We start from the raw sequence: 9,653 nt of genomic DNA, 5'->3' as shown, positions 1-9,653 counted from the left end.
GTCCTTTACCGCGGACACGGCTATTCGAATAGATCATTTATAACCCTGCAGGGGTGTACTTCATCACACACGCTCTCGCCACTTACCACCATGTACACGTCGTGTATCTCGGCAACCTTCAAGCGGAAGCGTGGCGAGGGAGTCGGCCACGACCTGACTAACCACACAAGTCTCTAGTCCAGGTTTATCGCCTATTCAGGTTCCATCCGCGAGGAGATCCGGCCGGGGTTTCGCTCACAGCCCCAAACGATGTGTGCAGGGTTCCCGAGACACCAAACGGGCGCTCGGTACACCGGGCCACGGTGTATCTACCGCATCATAGCCCACCCCTAGGGTCAGCGCTATGCACGACCTCCAACACATATCCTACAAACACCAGAAACTAGTTGCAACTCCTGGACAGAGGGCAAGGGCAGTTAATAAGTTGAGAGGGTCCATTGGTTTCGGGCCCAATGCGTGGTAGTAGCTGTTCATGGATCACAAACACAGAACTCAGTTCCTGAGGACGGTTTCAATGAGACAACCCACCATGTACTCCTACATGGCCTCTCACCGCTACCAAATCGTGTTCACACACTTAGCTCACACACAGTAGGACATGTTCATCACCATTCCAATTCATCCCCGATGAATCAGACCTGACTCAACTCTAAGCAGTAGCAGGCATGACAACAAGCATGTATGAGTAGGCACATCAGGGCTCAAACAACTCCTACTCATGCTAGTGGGTTTCATCTATTTACTGTGGCAATGACAGGTCATGCAGAGGAAAAGGGTTCAACTACCGCAGCATGTAACAGTTGAATCGTTGTTGTCCTAATGCAATAAAAGAGAGCAGGAGCGAGAGAGTGGGATTGTATCAGAATGAACAAGGGGATTTTGCTTGCCTGGCACTTCTGAAGATAATATAGTTCTTCATCGGTGTCATCGAACTCATCGTCGGAACATACGTCTACCGAGGGGGAACAACCACCGGCAAACACAGAAAGAACACAATCAATGCAATGCACAATATGATGCAGGATCATGACATGTCAATATGCTGTAATTTGAGCTAATGGAGCTAAGAACAGAAGGGTTTGAGTTGGTTTGAACCAGAGGTTCAAATTCAAATTCAAACTAAGAACTTATAAAGTGCGTTATCATGTTTTGATCTAAACAGCAAGTTTAAGGTTTTTAAACATGCATGAAACCAGTACAAATGGATAGATTGGATTTTTCTGATCATTTTTCATATATAATTTATTTGATTTGGAGCTACGGTTGATTTACTATGAATTTTAGAAGTTTTAACTATTTTCTGGAATTTTTTGAACTATTTAAAAATCCAGAAAATCACTTACTACGTGAGCATGACATAGGTGTGACGTCTGCAGGTCAACTGGGTCGGCCAGGTCAAACCTGACCTGTGGGACCCATACGTCAGTGTCTCAGGCTGGTTTGGCTGGATGACAGGTGGGACCGGTCAACGTTGACTTGACCAAAGTCAAAGCTGACACGTGGGCCACCGTGATTAAGTTAAATCTAAGCAGGAATAAACTGGGCTTAATTAGTGCATGGGGCCCATATGTCAGTGAGCTAGGGGGTTCGTTCGCCCCATCATTAGTGCTAATGACTGGTCCACGTCAGCGGCCGCCGGGGTTAGTCGCCGGTGACCTCACAGCGCGGCAGCGGCTCGCCGGACAGGCAATTCCAGCCACGAGAGCTCGCGCTCTTAGGCTCTACGGAACCAGCACGACGAGGCACTTCAGATCATGGACGTGCCTGGCCGTGGGGTGGTCCGTGGCGACGACAACCACGACGACGGCGGGGGCCGAAGCTACGGGCGCGTTCCGATGCGGGGCTGGAGTGCGAAATCGAGCACGAGGAAGGAGAGGAAACAGAGGGGAGCTCACGGCGGGTCGACGGGCGTGCTCCGCGGGCTCGCGGGAAGACGAACGGCGATGGGGCGTTGCCGGCGATCTCGGACGGCCGAGGTGGAAGACGACGTCAATGGCGGCGATTCGATGCGCCCCAGGTTGCATGGCTCGGCGAGGACGATGCAGGCGTCGAGGCGGAGCACTAGAGCACAACCGTTGGGCGGGGGAGGGCTGGTGGCCGCGGTGGACGGTGTCGGCGACGACAAGCTCCGCTCGGTCGCGAGAAAGAGAGAGAGAGAGCAGAGAGGGCAGTGAGGTCCAGGGAGAGGAGGGGAAAGCGAGAGGGAGCGCTGGGCGTCTCCGTGGCACGTCTGGAGGGTCGGGGTCGTGCGGCTGAAGCAGGAGGTGGCAAGGCGTCGTCGGTGCGCTCGCCACGCACCTGACTGTCCTCCTGGCAGGACGAAGAAGACCACTCAGCCCCCGGTGGGCTGGGCCTCTTCTGCCAGGTAAGGCCCAGGTGAGGTTTCTGTCTTTTCATAATTTCTGTTATGTTTTCTATTTTGTTTTCTGTGTTCTGATTTAGTTCAGGCACTAAACTATTTTTTTAGCTTCTGAAAATAATCATGTGGCTATGTATAATATATTCAGAGCCACTCACCAATTTTCAGAATTATTGGATTAGTAAACTAATTATTATGAATATAATCCAATTCAAATACTATAGGATTTAACTCAAAGGCCCAAGATAAATACTTTTGAACCTCCAAAAATATTGGTTTGAATTTTATTCTTGCCAATATTTTTCAAAGCAGAAAAGGAACATTTCCTTGGAAACATTTGAAGCAATTTTTAATGTTGATCATTTTTAGAAATGATTTTTGAGGCTCTCCAATTCCCTAATTCAAATTTAAAAGAAATTTAGACATGATGCATGGATGCAAGAAAAATCAAGCAAGGGCTGATCTGGGGCTGTGACAGCTCACCCCCACTAAACAAGAATCTCGTCCCGAGATTCAAGACGTGAGGTAAAAGGAAAGGGGGTCACAAAACTATCACAATCTTCATGATCCATTTGCCCCTCTCGAAGATGTTGATTCATTGCTTCAAATTGATCTTGACATCTTTGCTTTCGAGATCTTCATCCAACACAACAAAGAGAAGGAAGGGAAACCCTAAAGAGTCGATCTTCTCGAAGATCGAGCAACTCACGATCAACTCACGAAATGAGACATAGAAACATATCTTGAGCTGAGATACAAAACACACATCATGGGCAATGGAAAGAAGCAGATGACAAGGTTCTACTAGGTAGGCAAAGTTCCACGCCGAAGAGGATGGTGCATGATTTCAAGATAGCGATGAAATATTTGCCATGATTTCATAATGGGGCACCTTAGGGGAGGTGACTCGTAGAATTATTCCCTTACGTGGCAAAAAGAATTACTTTTGATCCGTAGATCATTGAAACTCTTCATAACAGCCTGAGGCAATTCACAATGGATCGTTTCAAGGAGTTCTAAAGAATGACATACTTGGGCTAGGGTGGACAATGTGGACTACCTTGTTGAAGACAACGTAACGGATGATTTGCTTATCATCGGAGATGGATGGGACCCATGGTAAGTCCACTTTTGAAGATGATCCTGGACAACAATTACTAAGGTGCAAGCTGGGAACAAAATGCAGATGCTCGGAATGATCCTGGTAACTGGGGAAAAACTCAACAGTCGAGAGTGTATCCAACGTTTGAATGGTTATAGAATCATCGAGCAAACTGAGAGCACAAGGATCCCTAAGGAACAACTTCTAGAAAAAGTCGCACGAAATCCTCATGGAAAGATGGTCAAAGATACTACAATGACAGATCTTCCGGCTAGGTGTGTCGGCCAGAACATCAACCTTGTCGGGACCTACATCATAGATCCTGGAAAAGTTCCAACCATCATATCTGCCTGAGATTCAGATCTGGTTGTTAACAGGATATTTCAGACAGCATGTCTGGAAAGGAAGGTTGCAACACAAACCGACGAGATGACGTTGCAAGATTCTTGGGAAATGAAGTACGATAGCAAGATCCAAAACATGAGCTGGTTCTGCTACAAAGCTATGAACACGCTGTCCAAGACAAGGATGACCACATAGTAGTCTTACAACAAAAATGCTACCGATTTCAGTTGGGGAACCATCATCGAGGATATCGAGGTCCTTGCATAAGTCTAGCTCTTAAGAAGGAACTTCTTCTCCTTGAACAAATCAATCAGTGGCTTGGTGTGCTAGGGAACCCATATGGAGTGGAGGTAATTAGTCTACCAAACCATAGAATACATTCGCACATGCATAACGGACTTGGGATGGTACCAGAGGAAACAAAACCAATCTTTCTCGAACTCACGGCGGCAACTTGCACCAAATGCACATGAATTCGAGGAAGTCACTTCTTCCATCCAAGCATAAGCTTCATGAATGGAACACGAAGGCATTGCTTACAAAGTTTTCAACACTAGGTTGATGTTCAACATGAATCATGGGGGAGACAAAATGCTGCTGATGGGTTCAACATCAACTCATCGGAATTTCCATATCACTGGACTTCCACCATCATGTGAACACGGTGATAGCATTGGTTAGACCAAAAGATGTAATGGTGTATGCTCGAGGGATCAACCACAAGTAAGACAACGTTACGAACATCGTTGGTTCTGATTTGACTTGACGATCACGAGGACCAATCGATGGAGATATCATCTTTCTTCAACACCCACACAAAAAGATATCCCTTAACATGAACTAAGTCAGAAAAGCTTTTATCTTCCAACTCTCCAAGTTGTTGTTTGGCTTAACCAACTAGCTCAGGGGTATCCAACACAGATTCTTGGAGAAACAGTGGTTTATTGGAAAACCAACTTGATCATGAACTCAACATATCAACCAGGGGACGACCTGGTGATACTTCCGTGAAGATATCCGGAAAATCACGAACCACCAATATGTCCCTAAGCTCGAGAACAATCTTGCTTTTCAAGCAAGACGATATGATCAAATAAGCAAGGGATTGAATAATCCTAACTCATTGATCGAAGAGTGCACCGAAAATAAGGACTAGGTAGCACGATCAATCCTAGTATAGTGATTTGATAACCAACACGCTAAGAATGATATTAATGTCCATTAACTACCAAGCAACACGGTTGCTAGGAGTATTGATTTCACACATCATTGTTCACTTGTTGGCATTCCGGTTGCGACAACACGGAACCGAGGAATGAAAAATGATGGCAAGAAGTATCAGTGCATCAAGAATTCATGAGAGATGGTGCAATTCTCATGACAACCCTGACATAAAGGGGGTAATACTCCTGAAGGGAATATGCCCTAGAGGCAATAATAAAGTTATTATTTATTTCCTTATATCATGATAAATGTTTATTATTCATGCTAGAATTGTATTAACCGGAAACATAATACATGTGTGAATACATAGACAAACAGAGTGTCACTAGTATGCCTCTACTTGACTAGCTCGTTGATCAAAGATGGTTATGTTTCCTAGCCATAGACATGAGTTGTCATTTGATTAACGGGATCACATCATTAGGAGAATGATGTGATTGACTTGACCCATTCCGTTAGCTTAGCACTCGATCGTTTAGTATGTTGCTATTGCTTTCTTCATGACTTATACATGTTCCTATGACTATGAGATTATGCAACTCCCGTTTACCGGAGGAACACTTTGTGTGCTACCAAATGTCACAACATAACTGGGTGATTATAAAGGTGCTCTACAGGTGTCTCCAAAGGTACTTGTTGGGTTGGCGTATTTCGAGATTAGGATTTGTCACTCCGATTGTCGGAGAGGTATCTCTGGGCCCACTCGGTAATGCACATCACTATAAGCCTTGCAAGCATTGTAACTAATGAGTTAGTTGCGGGATGATGTATTACCGAACGAGTAAAGAGACTTGCCGGTAACGAGATTGAACTAGGTATCGAGATACCGACGATCGAATCTCGGGCAAGTAACATACCGATGACAAGGGGAACAACGTATGTAGTTATGCGGTCTGACCGATAAAGATCTTCGTAGAATATGTGGGAGCCAATATGAGCATCCAGGTTCCGCTATTGGTTATTGACTGGAGAGGTGTCTCGGTCATGTCTACATAGTTCTCGAACCCGTAGGGTCCGCACGCTTAACGTTACGATGACGGTTATATTATGAGTTTATATGTTTTGATGTACCGAAGGTTGTTCGGAGTCCCGGATGTGATCACGGACATGACGAGGAGTCTCGAAATGGTCGAGACATAAAGATTGGTATATTGGAAGCCTATGTTTCGATATCGGAAGTGTTCCGGGTGAAATCGGGATTTTTCCGGAGTACCGGGAGGTTACCGGAACCCCCCCCCCCCCCGTAACTTAATGGGCCTTAGTGGGCCTAGGTGGAAGAGAGGAGAGGAAGCCAGGGCAGGGCCGCACGCCCCTCCCCCCCTAGTCCGAATAGGACAAGGAGAGGGGGCGGCGCCCCCTTCCTTCCTCCCCTCCACCTCTTCCCCCTCTCTCTCCTAGTCCAACAAGGGAAAGGGGGGTGTCCTACTCCCGGTAGGAGTAGGACTCCTCCTGGCGCGCCTCTCCCCTTGACCGGCCAAACCCCCCTTGCTCCTTTATATACGGGGGCAGGGGGCACCTCTAGACACACAATTGATCGTTGATCTCTTAGCCGTCTGCGGTGCCCCTCTCCACCATACTACACCTTGATAATATCGTAGCGGTGCTTAGGCGAAGCCCTGCGTCGGTAGAACATCATCATTGTCACCACGCCGTCGTGCTGACGAAACTCTCCCTCAACACTCGGCTGGATCAGAGTTCGAGGGACGTCATCGAGCTGAACGTGTGCTGAACTCGAAGGTGCCGTGCGTTCGGTACTTGATCGGTCGGATCGTGAAGACGTGCGACTACATCAACCGCGTTGTGTTAACGCTTCCGCTTTCGGTCTACAAGGGTACGTGGACAACACTCTCCCCTCTCGTTGCTATGCATCACCATGATCTTGCGTATGCGTAGGAATTTTTTTGAAATTACTACGTTCCCCAACAGTGGTATCAGAGCCAGGTTTTATGCGTTGATGTTATATGCACGAGTAGAACACAAGTGAGTTGTGGGCGATATAAGTCATAGTGCTTACCAGCATGTCATATTTTGGTTCAGCGGTATTGTGAGATGAAGCGGCCCAGACCGACATTACGCGTACGCTTACGCGAGGCTGGTTTCACCGTTGCGAGCACTCGTTGCTTAAAGGTGACTGGCGGGTGTCTGTCTCTCTCACTTTAGTTGAACCGAGTGTGGCTACGCCCGGTCCTTGCGAAGGTTAAAACAGCACCAACTTGACAAACTATCGTTGTGGTTTTGATGCGTAGGTAAGAACGGTTCTTGCTAAGCCCGTAGCAGCCACGTAAAACTTGCAACAACAAAGTAGAGGACGTCTAACTTGTTTTTGCAGGGCATGTTGTGATGTGATATGGTCAAGACATGATGCTGAATTTTATTGTATGAGATGATCATATTTTGTAACCGAGTTACCGGCAACTGGCAGGAGCCATATGGTTGTCGCTTTATTGTATGCAATGCAATCGCCATGTAATTGTTTTACTTTATCACTAAGCGGTAGCGATAGTCGTAGAAGCAATAGTTGGCGAGACGACAACGATGCTATGATGGAGATCAAGGTGTCGCGCCGGTGACGATGGTGATCATGACGGTGCTTCGGAGATGGAGATCACAAGCACAAGATGATGATGGCCATATCATATCACTTATATTAATTGCATGTGATGTTTATCTTTTATGCATCCTATCTTGCTTTGATTGACGATAGCATTATAAGATGATCTCTCACTAAATTTCAAGATAAAAGTGTTCTCCCTGACTATGCACCGTTGCCAAAGTTCGTCGTGCCCAGATACCACGTGATGATCGGGTGTGATAAGCTCTACGTCCATCTACAACGAGTGCAAGCCAGTTTTGCACACGCAGAATACTAAGGTTAAACTTGACGAGCCTAGCATATGCAGATATGGCCTCGGAACACTGAGACCGAAAGGTCGAGCATGAATCATATAGTAGATATGATCAACATAGTGATGTTCACCATTGAAAACTACTCCATTTCACGTGATGATCGGTTATGGTTTATTTGATTTGGATCACGTAATCGCTTAGATGATTAGAGGGATGTCTATCTAAGTGGGAGTTCTTAAGTAATATGATTAATAGAACTAGAATTTATCATGAACTTAGTACCTGATAGTATTTTGCAAATTATGTTGTAGATCAAATAGCTCGCGTTGTTGCTTCCCTGTGTTTATTTTTGATATGTTCCTAGAGAAAAATTATGTTGAAAGATGTTAGTAGCAAAGATGCGGATTGGATCCGTGATCTGAGGATTATCCTCATTGCTGCACAGAAGAATTAAGTCCTTGATGCACCGCTAGGTGACAGACCTATTACAGGAGCAGATGCAGACGTTATGAACGTTTGGCTAGCTCAATATGATGAGTACTTGATAGTTTAGTGCACCATGCTTAACGGCTTAGAATCGGGACTTCAAAGACGTTTTGAACGTGATCGACCATATGAGATGTTCCAGGAGTTGAAGTTAATATTTCAAGAAAATACCCGAGTTGAGAGATATGAAGTCTCCAACAAGTTCTATAGCTAAAAGATGGAGGAGAATTTCTCAAGCAGTGAGCATGTGCTCAGATTTTCTGGGTACTACAATCGCTTGAATCAAGTGGGAGTTAATCTTCCAGATAAAATAGTGATTGACAGAATTCTCTAGTCACCATCACCAAGTTAGTAGAACTTCGTGATGAACTATAGTATGCAAGGGATGACGAAAGTAATTCCCGAGCTCTTCGTGATGCTGAAATCGACGAAGGTAGAAATCAAGAAAAACATCAAGTGTTGATGGTTGACGAGACCACTAGTTTCAAGAAAAGGGCAAAGGGAAGAAGGGGAACTTCAAGAAGAACGGCAAGCAAGTTGCTGCTCAAGTGAAGAAGCCTAAAGTCTGGTCCTAAGCCTGAGACTAAGTGCTTCTACTGCAAAAGGGACTGGTCACTGGAAGCGGAACTACCCCAACTATTTGGTGGATAAGAAGGATGGCAAAGTGAACAAAGGTATATTGGATATACATGTTATTGATGTGTACTTTACTAGTGTTTATAGCAACCCCTCGGAATTTGATACTGGTTCAGTTGCTAAGAGTAGTAACTCAAAACGGGACTTGCAGAATAAACAGAAACTAGTAAAAGGTGAGGTAACGATGTGTGTTGGAAGTAGTTCCAAGATTGATATGATCATCATCGCACACTCCCTATACTTTCAGGATTAGTGTTGAAACTAAATAAGTGTTATTTGGTGTTTGCGTTGAGCATGAATATGATTTGATCATGTTTGTTGAAATACGGTTATTCATTTAAATTAGAGAATAATTGTTGTTCTGTTTACATGAATAAAACCTTCTATGGTCATACACCCAATAAAATGGTTTGTTGGATCTCGATCATAGTGATACACATATTCATAATAATGAAGCCAAAAGATGCAGTTAATAATGATAGTGCAACTTATTTGTGGCACTGCCGTTTAGGTCATATTGGTGTAAAGCGCATGAAGAAACTCCATACTGATGGGATTTTGGAATCACTTGATTATGAATCACTTGATGCTTGCGAACCGTGCCTCATGGGCAAGATGACTAAAACGCCGTTCTCCGGAACTATGGAGAGAGCG

This window comes from Aegilops tauschii, chromosome 7 (assembly GCF_002575655.3).
Source record: "Aegilops tauschii subsp. strangulata cultivar AL8/78 chromosome 7, Aet v6.0, whole genome shotgun sequence".
NCBI lineage: Eukaryota > Viridiplantae > Streptophyta > Magnoliopsida > Poales > Poaceae > Aegilops > Aegilops tauschii.
This window is presented reverse-complemented; position numbering follows the sequence as displayed.